Genomic DNA, 17,632 nt, shown 5'->3' with positions numbered 1-17,632 from the left:
CCCCCCCCCCCCCCCATCATTCTTGATCGGCAATTTGCTAGTGTTTAGCATAAGAGTTAAAAGACTAGTGTTTGCAAAGTTAGATCTGACTGTATGCTTGTTACCTAGAAGTTTTATTTCCAGAGGAAATAAACTACATTTTAATGGAAGTTTTTTGGGAGAGGGGGAATTCGGATTACAAGTAATAGTGCTTTTAAGTACTACTCATGGACTTTGAGGTTATTTTCATTATGTTGTTTAATACATCAGCTAATTTAGTAATAATAATTTTAAAACATCCAGCGTGCCAATCCAGCTGTAAAATGCTTTAAGCGGCAACAAAAATTCATTGCTGATCCCTGTGATCAGTTTGCGTACTGAAGCATGAGTTAAGATTCCTTCTCCTTTGCTTGAAAATGCTTAGGCCTTTTTAAAAATCTAACTCATTTATGGACTCACTGAAATCTTGGGGCAATGAACTGACAGGTTCACAAGATGCTATATAGAAATGTTTCCTGAAATTTGTTCCAAAATTACTAGCCATTAGTCCCGTCTTTCTTTCTTTATATGCTGAGGGACTGAGGGAGGTAAAAAGAAAAGATTGATATCAATTGTATTATATAATTAGTAATTTTGCCCCCCTCAATTAGATCTCTGCTAAGAGCCCGATCTAGTGCCTAAGTGAAAATTAACAGAAGTATTTTAGGGCTCCTGCCTTCATTTTTTTTTTGCAAACTGACTAGCTATGTGTTTTGTGGTCTCTTATCAAGTTAGTGTAGCTTGATGGCATTTACCCTAAAACAGTGGTTTTCAACCTGTGGTCCATGGATTCTTGCGGGTCCACAAACTATTTCTAAGGGGTCCATGAAAGATGACTATGATCAATCAAGTGTATGTGAATACCCACACTTACAATTCAAAGGGGTCTGAAACTCCATTCAAAATTTTTTAGGGTTTCACAAATGAAAAAAAGTTGAAAAACACTGCCCTAGAGGACTTACGGAAGCATCCAAAGCAATCTCTGAACCATTAGTGATTATCCTTGAGAACCCGTGGAAGATGAGAGAGGCCCTACAGAAAAAAGGAAAAACGTAAAAACAAAATACCTATCTCTAGAAAGGAAGAAAAGGAGGAGCCAAATAATTATAGACCAAACAGCTGAATTTCAACACCAAGGAAGATACTGGAAGAACTTATTAAATAATCAGTTTGTAAGTACCTAGAGAAGAAAATGGTGATTAGTGATAGCCAAACAAGATATTCCAGGAACAAATCATTACTAACCCATAATTTCCTTTCTTAGAGAGGGTAACTGGCTTAATGGAGTTGGGGCAAGCAGCAGATATGATACAGCTTGACTTTAGTAAATATTTTGACATAAATCCACAAGATATTTCCATAAGCAAACCAGAAGAAAATGGTTTAGATGGAATTCTTGTATTGTATGTGCACAAGTGGTTGAAAAATTGTCCTCAGAAGGCTCATCTACATGAGCCGCTGACTGTGCAGTTGCCAAAAAATACTGCACAGTAGTGCGTCACACCACGGATAGTGCTAATACACCACTACGCAGTATTATTAGACTACTGCATAGTAGTGTCACCTAAAAGACGTTCACTGGCACTACTGCACAGTAACTCTGGTTACTGCGCTTTTATTTAGTACTTGCTAATACAACAGTGCATTGTTGAACCAGGAGGACACATCAAGCAGGGCCTGCAAAAGTCTGCCTTAGTCCTAGTATTAGTCAATATTTTCATTAATAACTGGGTGACGCAGTAAAATGTAAAATTATGAACTATAGGGATAACAGCAAGCTGGGAGGAGCAGCAAGCATTTTGGAAGATGGTTATAATTCAAAATGAACTTGATAATTTGGAGAAATGGTCTAATAAAATTAAAATGAAATCAGTAAGACAAGCCTAAAGTACTATAATTAGAAGGACAAAATGCAATGTGCTAATACAAAATGGAGAATGGCTAATACAAAATGGAGAATGGCTAGGCAGCTACATTGCGAAAATGGAGATGGGGATTATAATGGACAACAAACTAAATCTGAGCCAACTATATGACGCTATTACAGAGAATACCGATATCTTACTGAAACAGAAGTGTTGTATGTAAGGTAAGGAAGGTAATTATTTAACACTATTCAAAGCTGGTGAGACTACAAAGAGGACAATGATCACTTGTTCTCCAAGTCTACTCAGGGTAGGACAAGAATTAATTTGCTTAATTTGTGGGAAAGGAGATTTAAGTTAGATAGTAGGAAACATTGTAACTGTAGAGGTAGTTAAGCACTAGATCAAGCTTACCTAGGGCATGACCATTATGTAAGGTTTTTAAGAACAGGTAGACAACATTTTATTAAAGCCTGTCTAAGGTATGCTTGATCCAGCCTAAAAGCAGGGAGGTGGACTAGACGTCATCTTGAAGACGCCTCCTGCTCCGTGTTTCTGGGATGTAAAAAGTCTATGGAAAATTCCTTATTCACTCGTTATACTTTATTCATTTTTACCATCTTCATTCTCCTTCATTATTCCTTCCTGCTTTATTGCTCATTTTGTGTAGAATTCTTCAGTTATTTTGCATGTTGGATCCATATATGTTTTCAAATACCTGAACTGTACAAATACTGGATAAGCCAATCAGTAGTAGCATAAAGAATGAATATGAGATAAGATAATGATATTGCTTGTAAGAGGGGGTACTTACAACAGTTCAACTGAATCTGTTGTAATTGTTTTTCCTGTCTGTTCTCTCTCTCAGTAAGTGAAATCTAAATAGCAGTAATTTATGGCCTGTTTAATTCAGGGGTAAGTCATTGTGGTTTAGTTTCCCTTATAGGATAGAAACAAGACAGATGAAGCAATTGCAATGACCAGGTGATGTGTGGCATTCACAAATGGTGAATCCCCCCACACACTTGAAGAGGTATACTTGTTTGTCTATTAAAAAACTGCAATGTGTACCCCGTAAGGTGCAAGAGTGTGGGCACACGGGAAAACCAAAACTGGGCTGGAGGGTACATGGCAGGATGCAATGTATATTAATATAGGTAATAATCATAAATGTTGCTTTCTCTCTCTCTCCTTTCTCTCTCTCTCTTGTTGTCTCTCTCCTCTCTTCTTTCTCCTCTCTCTTCACCAAGCATGCTTATTACAACATGCTTAACAAAAAAGAATACACAAGAACAAAGGTAGGATATGAAGTTTTATTGTTACCAGGTTTTGAATTTTTAGAAAACCTGGTATTTACTGTAAAAAAAGAAGAAGCAACATTTATGATTATTAACTTGATATGTAGTGTGTCCTGCCATGTACCCTCTGCCCGAATTTTGTTTTTCTGGTGTGCTCGCACTCTGGCACCTTACAGGGTATGCATTGTGATTTTTTTGGTACTCCAGCCAAAAATGTTGCCTACCTCTGGATTACACTGTTTTTCCCCCCAATTTACAATTGTTTTATATGGCTACCATAACTAATAAAACAATGTTTTATGATTACTAAATTTGTTGATGTTGTTTTAATACATAGTTTTTTTACCTGTGTGTATGAAAATTTGCCTGATACTACATTCAGCCAGGTTTATCTCAAACCGGTTTCAGTCATTTTGAAACTGGTTTATGTGCACTGAATATCTGTTTTGTTACAGATTTAAACCAGTTTCTGATCACTTAAAGTTTATGTGTAATGTCTGTCCCTAGCCATGGAGAACAAGACATTTTGGGAACTGATGTTTTCTAGAATGGCAGTGGAGTTCTCTGGTGGTGGGAGGGAACTTTTGCCCCATTTTTTTTCACTTAACCTCATGTTGGGAGGAGGAAAATTATTTCTGATTTCAGAGTAAAAAAATCGAGGTAATTTTTCCTGCTAACAACAGTGAACACCACTGTCTCTGTACAGAACTCTGATTTCCATAACACCTTTAACTCCATGACACATAAATGGCCTGCGTTGCTGCAATGTGTGGCCGGAAAGTGCAGACAGAGCATGGGATGGGAAGGTAATCCACTCTCTTCCTGTCCTGAAACCCCTCCCCTTAGGTGGTACCCAGGGCACATGTCCCACTCATCCACCCCACATTAAACTACTGTCTACACATGGCAATCTTTACCACAAGGATGTAGAATTTTTTTCTGATGAGGTTCCTATTTGTGCATGGGCTAACTGATACCTTATTAAAGTCTGAATTAAAATGTCACTAGCCATGCAGTACTCCCCACAGCTATCTGAAAATAACTCTCAGACTACAGGTTCATGTTGATGAATTCACTGACCCTTTCATTTAAATATAGCCTATTTCAATTAAACAAACCAAGTCTGATCCCAGGTGGCTCGACTGGATTGTTTTATAATATCATAGGACTTAACGAGGAATTTCTCTTTGCATTATTCAGATATAGTGTAAAAATGCCATCCTGGTTAGTTGGGTTTATAGAAGATCCACTGGAACTTTATGCAAGCATAAAGACGATACTTCCTATGAAATATACACTAATTTGGTTAATTACAGTCTGTTAACCTGCTAGTTTGACTGATTATGATATGGTAGTACCAGGCCTATACATGAATATAATGTTATGAGGGGTGGATCCAGAGATGAATGCAGTGGCATGGATGCACCCCCATTTCAGTTCACTATGCCAGGACTCAGCAGCTAGGGATGTTTTCTTTAAGTCCCTGAACCAAGTAAGAATCCTCCCTTCCTTCCCGTTCTTGCTCAAAAACACATCCCCTCCCCTTCCCTCTGTTGCCCACTGATGCCACTGTCTTTGATTATTCCTGGGCTGGGGTGGGGGAGAATGGGAGGGGAGGAGAGGGGCCCTGTCACTGAGCTTGAGAGACTTTAAAAAAGCCCCCTGCTGCTAGTCTGCCTGCCATCATATGGGGGGATGGGTCAGGGCAGGTGTGCAGCCGCCACTGCTCCTGGACCCCTCTTTATGAAAATCTGGCTCTGCCCGTGAATATTACTCTTCTCTTTAAAAAAACCATAGAGAAACCTTTTTTTTAGTGATGTTGAAATGACTGTATATGTATAAGAATAATTTTTCTATTAGAACTTCATCCTAACTTCTAATTTTGTACCCATGGGACAAAATCTTGCTTTCCTTACTCACTCATCTAGTCCATATGACTTTGACCGGAATATTTAAGTGAAGAAAATTATCAATATTTTACTGGCAAGCAGTTAATGCAACTTTCTGGTGGCAAAAGATAAAAATTAAACATTGTACTCTTTGTTTTTTGGGCAGAAGGGCTGTGTGCACCTTGAAACTTAAAAGTGAACCAGTAAAGTTCCATTGTTTGATCCCATAATTAACTATACTGGCAAATTGTGCCAATAAATGACAACAGGCACAAAATAGGCCTGCAAGCACTAAAATTTAGTTCACATACTACTTAAAGTGATTTGAGGTCCTTTGGAATGCAAGATACAATGTAAGTGCACAGTGATCACATCTACATGAAACACTGACTATGCAACAGCCGGTGACTACTGCACAGTAGCATCACGTAGCAGGAAGCATGATGTGATGCTACTGTGCAGTATTCATGAGCTACTGCAGAGTCAGTGACATGAAAGCTCCGTTCCTCAGTGTGACTGCACAGTAACTCTGATTACTGTGTAGTTATTTAGTACTTTGTAACGACTGTGCAATCAGTGTCACATGCAGATGTGGCCAGTGTCATCTATCAAAAGTCAATTACCTACTTCACTTAGACCTTTGCAATCTCTTTTTTCTTTGGGTAATTTTGGGCAGCTCCTGGAGTTCTTAACCCATGGATTATCTGCACCTTTATATTTTAAACTAGTTTTAAGCACTTGGGTGGCTTAAAGATACACCACTCCAGGGCAAGATTATCTCTGATGCATATTAACCAGCTTGTGTTACGTTAAGGTGTAGCTACTCTAGGCTACACCTAAGTAGGGTAAACACTCCATTTGTCCCCCTTCTCACGTTGGCTTGGATTGGGCCCACTATCCCCCCAACCCCCTCCAGATCCCTACTTACTGCCCCTCCTACCCCCCTCTCCTGCTTACTTGCAGCTGTCTGTGCTGTCTATCCCAGGGAAGCAAGAAGGGAAGTGTTAAACTGCCTTCATGGTTGCTGCTGCTGCCACTTCTGCCTGGGTGGGCTCAGCCTGGAGGAGATCAGCAGCCCAGCAATGGTGGCTGGGCATGCAGGTTAGCCCTTCCCTGCCTGCTCCCTTGGGATAGACAGCATGGCAGCAACAAGTAAGGTGGGGCGGGGGCTGATGGGCAGGGGGAACAGGGGGAGCCTTGGGAGTCATCAGGAAGAAGGGGAAAGCCCAGAATGGTGGTGGTGGGGGGGTGTTCTCTCCTTCCAGTCCTCCAGGCTCCTGCTGGCCTGAACTTGTGACTGCTCCAAACTTGAGCTAGCACTAACACCCACCAAGACTTGTGAGGCTCCCAGTAAAAGGTGCAACAAGACCTTTTCTAGCAATATTTGAAAGAAAGCTTTTCTTTCCCTGCCAATCTGGGACTTCAAGCAAAATACCACTGAAAGGAAAACTCCATTTATTTTCTGAAATGTCCAAATGATCTCAGCTTGTTAAAATATAAGAGTACTAGGATCCTTCCTTTAACTAACATGACAGTTAAGTTTAGGAAAAAAAATCAATATGCATTACGTGGTAAAGCTGGTGTCCATTTTACCTAGTGAATATGATAGGCATGTATATACATTACCAGAGGACAACTGGGAAGACAGAGTTAAGACAGACAGCTCACACATTCATAAATATTTTCATAGGCCCATTGCAGGGAAAGTGTAAAGCAGCAGGCATTGTACAGATTGTATTGATTAAGGGATGAACCTGGGAAATGATGTTTTTCATAAAGAAGCTTGTTGTCAATTGATGGGTAAAGGCTGAAGAAAAAGTAGTAAGGTAGTGAATACATCTGATTCAGATAATCACAGAGAAGGTGATTTGTAGGAAGGATTTACATCAGGGAAGTGGTGTCTTATTAGATAAGAGCAGGGAGAGTATTCCAAAGCTAGGGTAGGGCGTAGAACGCCTGCTCCACCTTGCACCCTGTTCCACAGAAGGAAAAAGTGAAGCAAAAAGGGGTGAAAGCCAGTTTTGTGAGAGCTGGGAGTAGACTACATTAGTCCCTCACTCGTAACCTGGATTTAGCCCTCAGTACCAGCCTGCTTTCCCACTACTGAGTTGCCCCAGCTTTTTGCTGGATGCACTGCTGGTAGAGAAGGAGCTTGAAGCAGTCACTGAGCCATCAATGGAAAGCCAGGCTTCAGCACAAGCAAAATATTTAGGATCTGATATCTCTCATAGGACTAGGTTTCAATGACTGTCCTAGGACAAAGGCAGAGGAATACTATGAAATATGAGGGTTATGGAGGTGGGGTGGAACTGCTGTAAAAGAGAACATTTCAAAATGGGAGCAGATGTTATGCAGTAAGGCTACTGACAGACATCACATTTGTCCCAGGATGAACCATTTTGTCCTGGGATGAAGTGGAGTTGTTCAGACGCCCATGTCCTGTTCCATGATAAATCCTAAGAAAGTTTCATGGGATTAGAAGTGCTAACAATTTATCCTGCGACATTGCTGAGTGCATCTGAATGTTTATTCCAGGACAGCATCATTAATTTAACGGCAGAAAAGCAGCGGCACATTCAGCTACTGACTAAACCCTGATTAGACAGGTAGTATGTGTATGCACCAATCCTGGGATATTTCAGTCGTGGGACAAACAGAGGCACAACTTGTCCAGGGATGCATGCAATGTCTTTTCCTACTCTAAATTGTTACTACTTCATTCAGGGTTAAATTTGGAGTGTTTTTGCTACATTTGTACTGTTCTTGGTTTGTTTATGCATAACAATAAGTTTGCTGCACTTCTGAAACATTCTCCTTTTGAAATAGGTGCAAATGTCTGTGTGTCCATACTCTAATACTCCAGTAAAAATCATCTTCCACTGCAGGAATCACCTTGACAGTTCTAAGTTCTCATAATCAGGCAGCTTACAGCTATAAGCTTGGCAAGCCATCAAATCCCTCTCTGGAAGCCACTGTGAAATCTGTACAGTGAAAAAACTGGGAAGATGGAAGTGTGGCCAAAGCATGGTGGGTACAAAATCTAGCAGTAAATAAGGCATAGTCCTCCTTGTTCTTTGTCTTGCAAGATGGCAGGTACCCTGGGTATAACATCAGTCACCTTCAGCCAGAGAAAAGTTAGAACTTCCATTGGTGATTTCACAACTGGCATGTATTATTTCAGAGTATTTTTCATGCATTTTACCTATGCCTACAATCTTTGTTGCAAAACAGTAGACGTTTCCTGTATTGAAAATCCACACACATCATTAATTTTGGCGGGTGGACAGTGTAATGTTTATAAACATTTTGATACAGAGTAGAAGAACTGAATTTAACAGGAAAAAGAAAGTGCTGCGTATTGGAAAAAATATATGCCAAGGACAATAAAACATTTGATTTCTGTTTTAACATTCTATCAGTATTTCAAGAATAGATGTAGTGTCTGTCCAACACTATTAATTAACATAAGAGAGCTTCATTCACTGTAACACTTCTTTTTCTTCAAATAAATAGATATATTGTTTTAGATCCTGCACTCGTTTTGCTACAAGGCACATTTCAAAACAACATGTGCTGTTTCTGATGCAATACTGTATCAATCTGATTATAGTCTACATAATAAGGCATGCTCTCAGATAAAATACTACACAGATATTTATTTAAAAGGATGCCTTTGATGTTATGTGAACTAGGGAAACCTTAAAATTTTAAAGAAATATAAGAGAAATTCTATGTCATTGCAATCAGTTTTAATCCATTGTAGAAATCAGTGTGTCCTGTACCAGTGCCATTCTAATCTACTTCCCAGCATAAGCATTAGCTAGACAGTTGAGGCATGCAGATCAGTTTTTGAACAAGAATTTCTTGAAAGGACAAATAGAATGCTGTGGTGCTTAAAACCTGTTTTACAAATCACCTTTTCAATTTCAAGTATTTTACAAATCATTTAAGAGTAACATTTTTCTGTATCTGCCATGCTTAAGTAATGCAAGATTTTAAAATTAAGAGTGGGGTCATATAAACTTTCAATAAGAAATAGCAAAATTATTCTGACATGCCTTCTACAGATTCCAGTGCCTAAAATATACAAACGACTAATTATATTTTAACGTGACAAAATCAGGCAGCTTACCCTGATTTTAGCAAACTCAGCTGATGGATTTGTTTCTCACCAGCAGAAAACATATTTCCCCCTGTTTTTTTTTAAATCAAATGATCCATTTCTTTTAGTGTGAAGAGACACACAATACACTAGCTGTACTACATGAAAAACAATGTTACCACATACCTTTCTTTTCCTTGTATTTGCCTGTTCTCAGTGCTTTTGTCACTTGCTACTGCAGCTCAGTTTATACACTGTCCTTTTTGTGCACTTCTGCACCATGTGTATCATAGACACAGCAGCAGTTTCCTCTTTTTAGCATAACCCGGCTCTAAAGAAGTTGCATTTGTATTTTAGAGTTCAGCAACTTTCAGGCAGAAGACATCATCACAAACCAATCAGAGTAGCTTTAGTCTAAAATTTTCCCCTCCCTCTCTGCTAAAGCACTAGGATCTGAATGAATCCAATAATCCAAGAGGTGAGGTATAGAGATGCCATTCATAAGGGAGATGCCAACAGAACATAAGCTACATGGGTGGACAGTAGGAACAATAGTATGGGTGGACAGCGGGAACAACATTTTATGTTGAGGTGGCTTGAAATGAATAATGCATGTGTTGGGAAAACAGTTACCCTATTCTGGTGTGGAGAGGATGAAAAGGGTGAGCATTTTTTTGGATCAAGTTAGCATTTCCAATTAAAATCATAATACATATGAGCCCAGGAGGCATATTATGATGATAAAGCAATATGCAAAGTTCCTAATATAAGCCAATTACCATTATATGGACTCACATTCCAGAAAGCAGAAAATACTTCAAACATAAAAGAAATTTTCTGTCTAGACACACACATACATGTATAATAACTGAAATCAAAAGACCAACAAAGATATTAACAGGGTACAAGTCCCCTTAATTTGATATTGTTTAGATGTCACATAAATAAATGCATCTTCTCAGCTGAACTGCCCTTTCAAATTATTGTTAATTAAGTAATAGTCCCTGAGAAATCTGTCATTTCCAGCATTTTGGAACTGGTTTATTAAGTTCGCCTTAGGCTATTAATGCTGGAACAAACTGGCCACAGACTGCACCAGGAACCAATTTTGTTGAGATAAATACATCTGTTTTCAAACAGTCAACAGCATGTTTTATGTGTTTAAACTTTCCTTTTTTCACTTGTATATCTAGAGCACTAGCTGGGGGGGGCAGAGGAACTATTCCCTAATTATTTTCCATAGATGTCCCTTGAAGCAGAAATAAAACAGTATTTTTAGCTTTGTATGTTATCAAGTTTTGTTTGCTAAGAACAGCAACAAAGGTTACAATCTTTATGAACAATACCTCTGATCCAAAGCCAGTGAAGCCAATGGGAGTCTTTCCACTGAATTCAATGGACTTTATATCAGGCTAAAAATAAAGCCTAAGCGTTTTTTTTTTTTTTAAGTTTAGCTTCTTGCTTTAGATTTGAAATATATGTTATTATTGTAATAGGAAAATATTTCTGGTATATTTGTGAACTTAACTTTGACATTTATTCTTGTCAACTGTTTTTAGAGAAGATAGAAAGTCATTTAGCTAGAACAATTGCCATTAAGTATTTTTCAAAGGGTAAGTTAAGGAAATTCAGCAGAGAAAAGGAATTCTATCTGGGCTAGAATTTAAAGTGACTTGCTCAACAAACATTTTTCCCTCTGCTCAGGAACAGAGTATAAGGGAATAACATTAAAGACAGGCTACACTGCATTGCATTTTAAAAGAAGCATCCGCATGACAATTTAAAAAGAACTGCCATTTCAGCTTTTTCTTAAATAACCTGTTTCTTCCCTCATAATCATGTAATATATTTCTTTCCCCATTTGAGTGGTACTTTGGTTTTTTAATAAAGTTACATACTCATTTTGCAAGAATTATATTTAAAAATGTTTCACAGAGGTATTCTATCTGCACAATTTTATTTGGCTTGAATTAATGTGGAGCTCTGATTTGCTGAAAGAGAGGGAAAGAGAGAAAGGAAAGAAAGAAGCTTAACTTGTACCCCAGCTCCAAAACTGACTTATCTTTCATTCACATTGCCAAATCAATCTTACAGTAACCTTTATCTGTAATAACAGAATAATTCAGATAGCTCTAAAACACACATAACAGCACTATAGTAATCTACTGGACTAGATAGTCAAAGTAGTTTTTCTCCTGTCCTCACCAGTTCACAATTTGTGTGCATTCCTTGAATCTTGGTTCTCACTTAATAGTTTTTATTCTGTTCTTTTTTAGGTTCCTGTCTCTCTTTTTTTCCCATTAAGACGCGAATGGACTGGTACCTCAGCCAATATGTCTATACATGCCTGAATACACTTGTAGAAAAGCGGGGTCTCCTTTTGTTTGGGACCTGTATGGCTGTATGTCATTCCGCACCGATAGGCAACGGCTTCCCTCTCAGTGGGAGCTTTCCAATAATTGCCAGAACAAATTAAACTGGGGCTTATCTGTTCTTTTCCCTTTTCAGATAGAAAATGGAGGGAACTGAGGAACAAGACTAATTTTAACTGGTGACAATACAGCGTAGAAATAGATTGGATACAGCCAGTGGTGGAGTCATGTTGTGGACCACAGTGGCAGGACATGTTATTTTCATGGGTGATGTTGTATTGCACTACTTGAATTCAATAAAAAAAATGCTTGGAAGGTTAAGAACAATCCACACATTGAAAATTGGGGAAGACAGTTAGAAATATAGGATAATTCTGAATTTGATGTAATATGTCAGAAAACCAGACCAGATTGCATAGGAACCACAGGGTAGGCATATCAAATTGTTTTGGTAAAGCAAAAGAAATGAAGGTCATGAAGTGTTGGTACTGTTCCTTACAGTAAGTAGTGTCTCATACTAGCAATACATGTTATGAACAACAGACTTAACTCACTATAGGCTGCAGCAGTGTACACTGTATATCCTCTATCCAGTTGTCTGGGTCTGAAAAATTCCAGCTTTCTAAGAAATAATATGGTTGCATTCTAAGAGAGAATATGGTTATCAGCTAAGTTTTTTCCATTGTTATGAGCTGTCATCTTATTTTGAAGAAAAGATAAACTCAATTCAAAGTGCTTTCTCCAGGCAAAGACAGAATTAGAGACAGCTCGATGCATGGTAATCAATTCCTTAACAGGGCTTGACAGAAAAAAAATGTGGACTATCCAACTGGCCTCCCAGGGCTGGTGAATGCCAATGAGAAATTTCTAAGACTTCAATTTATCACGATCATCAGTGCCATCAGTAATGTGTCATACACATTGCAATGTGACATGGGTAGGCAAGATTCTTAGAGTAGATGTGATGTCTTGTATTAGAACAATTGAGTAGCTGGGAAAAAGTTCTCAGCAAGCTTTCGGGTGCAGTCACCCTTCTTCAGGCTTAGGGAGTTTCTGCTGGTCTGAAATCTTCTCATCAGGTTTCTCTCTTAGCTCCACTCTGAGCCTCTGGACCCATCTGGTCCCACTCTCTCCTGGCCCCTCTCTAGGCCTCAACATTTACCCTATGGGTCTCTCTCAACTTCCAGCCTTTCTTTCTCTTTAACAGACCCTTTATAACTTTGATGGCACTGCTGTAACCATGTCCTTCCTGGGCTGCAAGCTTCCCAATCCATGGTCATCTCCAGCAGTGCTCTTTTGCCTTTTCTTTTGGCTTTTCTGGCTCTTTGTTTTGGCTTTTCTTTATGGGCCTTGACTCATAAAGGAGGACAGGGTGTATATGAACCTTAACTATTTCCCACACACACTTTAACTTCTGTAAGCAGTTTGCATTTCTCTGCCTTTCCATATGAGCAACCAATCCAGCAAAGCTCTGACTTTTCTCTGATGGCAAAGGTACTGTCTCTTCAGCCCGTTTTTACATTCACCACAGTGAACCCTGTTCTTGGGGTTTCCTTTTCATAACAACTAGATCCATCAACAAACCACATACAATCTTTTAGGACCCCTGTCAGTCCTAAAAAGAACAAAGTCACAGTAGTGCATCTACACATGTGTTTTTCCGAATAAATTTAGTACTTTTGGTCACTTTTACACGTGCTCCCAGGGCTCGGGGGCAGTGCTTTAATTTGAGTGGCTCCAAGAGCCGCTCTAATTAAAGCACTGCAGTGTCTCAGGTATCAGCATCCCTGTCCCTAAAAATGACGACAGGGGTGCTTGAACTAAAGCTTGTTCAACGAGCTTTAGTTCAAGCACCACACCACCATTTTGCAGTGCAGGGACAGGCACCCTCTAATGTGAAGTACTAAATAAATATGCTTTAGAATGCCCTATTGCACAGTAGTGAAAGCACACTCTTTTTTAGGGATGCTTAATGTATAGTAGCCTATTATTACTGTGCATTAGCATATTAGCACGTTTTTTTGACATGACACTTTAATGCACGGTAAAATAGGCTAGTGTACATTAAAGTGCATGTGTAGACATGCCCAGTGTCTGCAAGAGCAGGCAACTTACTGATAAGACCCATTTTTTTCCTGGTTGGGATTTCTCCTTCCACTTAAAATAACTTCTAAGAAAAAAACACCCTGTGTTTACACAGCTGTACTCTGAGTTTCTGTAAACAATTTCCTGCTCCAACAATCTGTTAATTGCCATTACTAAGCTTTCCTTTACTTTGTAGGCTATCCATACAATTGGGGGTGGGAGGCAGGAGAGGAGGAGGAGGAAGAAGGTCAAGGACATCCCTCACCTCTATTACTAATGCAATAACTACATTTGCTCTGACACCTTTACAAAAAAAACCTAAGAATGGTTACATTTACAATTACAACAGCCTCTTTGCCTTGCTGACACATTCCAATTCACAAACACATATTAGCACAATGAACCCAAACTTCTAACTTTTCCTTGGTCTATGACCTCAAAAATGCCATAACAGCCAGCTAACAACATATTTCCAAACTTAACTTTTCATTGCTAAACAACAAAAAGAATGCACTGGTATCTAGTAACATTATTTATTCTGTGTCCCTTCCTGGTCCTCCTAACACACAGGGATGATTAGCCACCCCCAAAAAACAACTTTTAATGGTTCTGTCTATTCACAGGGGTGCATGGGGTCACAAGGCATCACTGTTTCACATCCCCTGATGTTGGGGTGGGGCTGGATCCTTCCTGTTCTTCTTTTTACTGTCTCTGAGCAAGCCAGCAAAGAAGCTTTTCAGTGGGCCGTCCATCTGTATCTTTCTTTAACTGTGTCTGAGCTCCCTCAAGCCTCATTGCCCTGTTAATATTGTGGCTTGCCATAGCCTGCACCTGTACCTTCCAATTTACAGTCTTCGGAGCACATGCACAACACTGATCCTGATACTCTGTGACCATCTGCTGCATCAGCTTTTCATATCCACCCTTGCTTACAAGTGCCTCAGAGTCCCAGGGACTCTTTCCCTGCTCATTCACAAAGTCCTCCACAGAGAGATCAATTTTCCCTGGTCCTGGCTTCCCATAATACCCACGATAGGGATTTTCCTTACTTAACCCAAGTAAGTAGACTTCAGCCTGTATCTTTGCCAAATCATGGACCTCAGGCAGTCTAGATAAGGTTGCGACCCTGTCTACCTCAAAGTTGCTTCTCCTGTACACCAATATACCTGTACCCCTGTACACTACTTTTCTTGACCTGGTCAAACAACTATCCTCTCAGTCAGTAGTGCAAGAAGCCCAAGAATCAACCTCTGCTGTTGACTGAAGTACAGGTCTCAGGGGACCACAGTTACTTGTGATCAACCTCCTGCACAAAAGACATAGTTACTTAGGTTAAAATCTTACTGGGAACTACCTTACTGGGAGCTTCACTTTAAAACACAGGTCTCTACCCATAGTCCTACAGCCTCACTCTACTGCGGGTCTTGACTGAACCCTCTAGAGAGGGTACCTCTTTGCCCTAGAAAGAATAGATATGGGATGAAGATGAAGAGATGGGGGTGGTGGCGGAGAGCAAGAAGGGGAAGGGAGATGATAGGGATTGATAGTTAGTGATGAAAGGGAACATTGGTCAGAGAGGAATAACTCTGAGACCAGGGTTGGGGACATAGACTGGATGAGAACCCATGACGAGGAAAACTGAGATTGTCTGGACAAATAGTCCAAGAATGGGGCATTCAAAAAGCTGGAGCCTGAATTGATTCAATCCTTGCAGGTTAGTTTAATCTGCCTAGATTGAACTAATTTGCAAGTGAATAGACATTCACTTTTAACTCAGGAAATGTAGGCACATGCCTGCAGCAGCTCAGGCCAGAAGCCGGGGGGTGCTAGCGTGTGCCCTCAGCAGCAGGAAAGCTGAGGTGGGGAAATGCACGGCCAGCCTCGGCAGCAATCTCAAGTAAACTGGCCAGGGAGACGGTTTAATTCCCCCCTCCCTGTCCCACAGGAATGGACCTGAGCTGGGGTCCACCTGGTGCTCCCTACTTGCTGCTGCAGGGGTGGGGGTGTGGCCAGACACAGGCTGGCATGGCCCCCTGAGGCAAAAGGGGCAGGGAGGGGGTTTATTCCCCTCTGCCCCTGGGATCTGCCAGCCTGAATCACTGTGTCCATCACTCACTCCCTACTTAGGACAAGCAATGGAATAAGCTCCGTCCCTGACCCCTCCACCAGACACCAGAGGGATTGGGAAATAAACCTCTCTCCCTGCCTCCTTACCTCAGGGGGCCATGCTTGCTGGCCTCTGACTGTGCCCCCACCCCTGGTGCTGGAGCACTGACAGGGGAGAGACCCTGATGGGGGTAGCAGCCCTCTCAGGGAGCACAAGCTTGTTCCTGGCAGGGGGGCTATGCTGCAGCTAGGAGTGGGAGCAGGGCAGGTAGAGCTGCTGCAAACTGCATGGGGTGAGTGGAGGGACTGGGGCTTAGATGGGTGGGTGTGTATGGCCACACCTCTGAGTCCCAGTGCCACTGCTTACCTCACTCAGTCTGTGGCAGCTCTGCCTGCCCTATTCCCACTCCCACCTGCAGTGCAGCCCTCACACTGGGAAGAGGCTTGCACTCCCTGGGAAGCCACGAGAGGGACTGCTGCCCAGTCAGGGTCACTCCCCCATTGCTGCTTGAGTGGCAGGGATGGGGATGCACTCAGAGGCTGGCTGTCATGGCCCCCTGAGGCAAAGGTTCAGGGAGGGGGGTTTATTCCACTGCTTGCACCACAGAGGGAGTCAGCGGCAGAGGCAGTGATCAGGGATGGCAGACCCTGGCTGCGTTCCCCTGGGGGCAGAGGGTATGGAGGGGGGAATAAATCCCCTCCCTGCCCCCTTTATCTCAAGGGTCCATGCCAGCTGGTGTCTGGCCATGCCCCTGCCCTACCACTGCAGCAGTGAGGGGGGAGCATCAGGCAGACCACAGCCTGGGTCCATGCTGGTAGGACAGGGAGGGGAACCCCCTCCCTGGCCAGTTCACTTGAGGCTACTGCCAGGGCTGGCCATGCCCCCACCACTGGAGCAGCTTGTGCAGAAATGCCTGGCCAGGGGCAGCTGTGCCCTTGCCTGGCAGATGGCTGGGGTCTGTGCTGGTGGGACACGGGAGGGAGTGGGGGTAATAAACCTCTTCCCTGCCCCATTCACCTTAGAGGGGCTGGTGTTTGGCCACACCCCTCCCCCTGCCCACTCCTGCTCTGCCTAGGGAGCAAAAGGGTGAGACCAGCCCTGCTCCACTTGAGCAGAGACAGCCCAGGCCATGGCTGCAGAGGATGCTGGGGACTCTGGTTTAACTTAAACCAGGAAGGGGTCTGGGACACAAGTTTCATAAACCAGTTTGAGCTCAATCAGTTAAGTCTGATACTACATTCAACTAGGTTTATCTTAAACTGGTTTTGGCCATTTTGAAAAGGGTTTATGTACACTGGACTTATGTTCTGTTACAGGTTTAAACCAGTTTCTCATCACTTAAACTGGTTTATGTGTGACTTCTGTCCCTAGTCTGGGAGTCCAGAGAAGACTAAGATTTGCTGGGGAAACAGGATGGTTATGGGATGAGAAACTAAAGGTGTGGGAATTGGGACTTGAGGAAGAAGCAAGACTGAGACTTTGTGCAGAGGGGGAAGCAGAATGTATTCAACTTGGGTAGAAAGGGCAAATGACTGCTATAGCAGAGGCGGGCAATTATTTCAGCTGGAGGGCTGCTTCACGAGTTTTGGTGAGCTGTCAAGGGCCACAAAGGTAGCCCCGCCCCTTGACAGGTACCCCACCCCCCTGGTCACCATCTTGGTACCATTAGTCCCTGCTCTTACCCTGGGAGTACTTTTTTTGGGAAGGGGGTTTGCCATCTTGGAACCAGGAAAAAAACAGATTATATATTAAAAATCTAACATCCACAATAACATATTTTAGTTTTGTTTTTGTTCTGGTTTGTGTGTGTTCATGTGGTGTAAATAGAGGTGTTGCATAATAACTCAAAATGAAGTATTACTTTTGTATATATTCCTGGGGGTGTGAAGGGGTGTG

At 41.6% G+C, this 17,632-nt stretch overlaps 1 protein-coding gene across 1 annotated transcript in view; it reads right to left on the bottom strand.

The window, feature by feature from the left end:
• CDH20 (cadherin 20) overlaps positions 1-17,632 on the bottom strand; it is a 131,163-nt gene that overhangs the window by 85,264 nt on the left and 28,267 nt on the right. Inside the window, exon 2 of the mRNA XM_019521597.1 lies at positions 9,359-9,503. The gene's annotated coding sequence lies outside the window, so the exon portion shown is untranslated. The remainder of the gene's footprint in view (positions 1-9,358; positions 9,504-17,632) is intronic.

This window comes from Gavialis gangeticus, unplaced genomic scaffold (genome assembly GCF_001723915.1).
Source record: "Gavialis gangeticus isolate Ggan-Ray unplaced genomic scaffold, GavGan_comp1, whole genome shotgun sequence".
Classification (NCBI taxonomy): domain Eukaryota; kingdom Metazoa; phylum Chordata; order Crocodylia; family Gavialidae; genus Gavialis; species Gavialis gangeticus.
This window is presented reverse-complemented; position numbering and strand designations above follow the sequence as displayed.